A 1,735-nucleotide genomic window follows, 5' to 3' on the forward strand; every position below is an offset into this window, starting at 1 on the left:
CAAAATCGAGAAATTGTTTTACTTTTGTTTTATTTATTTATTTCGACGGCATAAACTCAAAAAAGAAGTTTCACAAAGCCGTAAACTTTTATACATATTTTATTTTTGAGTGAAAAGAAATATTTTTAAATACTTGGATATGTGTAAATGGTGAAGGAATACTAAATAAAGCTGAAGTTGTGACTCAAAGGATTATAAACNTAACACTGTTGATAATTCCGTTTTATATGAATTCCATGTTGTACGAGTCACTTAGATTTTACAAATACGTGTGCCGGGCTGTAAATGGCTCACGTATTTGTAAAATCTAAGTGACTCGTACAACATGGAATTCATATAAAACGGAATTATTAACAGTGTTATAGGGGGGGGTCGACTTGTACTATATTTTGAATATTAAAATTTCATATTTAACGCTCGAGTTACGAGAGGTTGATGCTAAATTAGAACGAATTTTCCTTAATTTTAACCGTTTCGAATATATTTACTTGCCTTTTCTAATGTTTTATTACGTCAAAAAATTAATAATATAACCATTATTCAGTATATAGATAATGCCGATACGTGTATTGAAAAATATTACGGTTTTAACTCCGCAGTCGGTTCGCTTGAAAAACTGGGAGGATGTAAAGGAAGATTAAATGTTAACAGTGTAAGTTTTTAATAGAACTATAGAGTATAAATTCTATATACTTAATGATAAATTCTAATTATATATATTACAGTTCATCGATTGTATGGACCAAACAGATATAGTAAGTGAATGACAATTACTTAAATGGTTGATAGTTTAAAAAATAATTCTGAATATAATGGAATTGTATTAGCGTAAAATTAAATATAACGCAGCGAAAGGACGTGCCAACTATTTAATTTCAGATATTAAAAACATCTTTTTAATTAATTTGAAAATAATTATATTTAAGTCAAAAATAGATCTACATTTTTTAATTATTATTATTATTTCAGTTGAATGCATACTTACAAGAATCAAGAACAGAGCTGTTAAACAGAGAATCCATAGCTGAATATTGTCTTTCTCTAATTAAACATCTATCATAATTTTTATACATGTTCGTGTTAATATTGTACACTTAAATATTTTCTATTTTGTAATAAATAAAATCAATTTAAATTATTTGTTATAAATGTAATCAAGAGGTTATAGTACTTAATGGCTTCAATATAAATCGAATTATTAATTGAGAAACGGTTTAAAACACGAAAGAAAAATGATATTATTGATCTTCCGTTTATAATTAGTGGATTTATTAAGTAGCATACGTAAATGTATTTTGATGGTTGATTAATCTATTTTTTTTTTTTTTTACCTAAAATCTTCAAGTAAAAGTCGATTTAATTTTTCTAATTTATANGGAATACTAAATAAAGCTGAAGTTGTGACTCAAAGGATTATAAACCCAAATTTGAAAAAAGGAGAGAAAGACCAAAAGATAAAAAGTAGTGAGGAAGGTTAAATAGACCTTCTGTTATGAAATATTCAGCTTAATTTTCCAACCTTTCTCACTACTTTTATCTTTTGGCCTTTCTCTCCTTATCTCAAATTTGGGTCTATAATCCTTTGAGTTCCATCTTCAGCATTATTTAGTATTCTTTCCAGCATTGCAAGATTTGGCTACTTTTTTGACGACAAATTTGGCTACCTTTTTTTTAGTTTGGCGTAAAAATTATTATTTTGCGCATTGGGTACTTTCTGGGCTACATATTATTTATA

General features: G+C 26.9%; 1 long non-coding RNA gene across 1 annotated transcript; it reads left to right on the forward strand.

Moving 5' to 3' along the window:
- Positions 1 to 388: 388 nt before the first annotated feature.
- Positions 389 to 1,119, forward strand: LOC111618686. Its single transcript, XR_002755611.1, has 3 exons — positions 389 to 652; positions 726 to 755; positions 970 to 1,119. It is a non-coding gene; the product is annotated as an uncharacterized LOC111618686 (long non-coding RNA).
- Positions 1,120 to 1,735: the final 616 nt, after the last annotated feature.

This window comes from Centruroides sculpturatus, unplaced genomic scaffold (assembly GCF_000671375.1).
Source record: "Centruroides sculpturatus isolate CEXI.00-Female unplaced genomic scaffold, Cexi_2.0 scaffold193, whole genome shotgun sequence".
NCBI lineage: Eukaryota > Metazoa > Arthropoda > Arachnida > Scorpiones > Buthidae > Centruroides > Centruroides sculpturatus.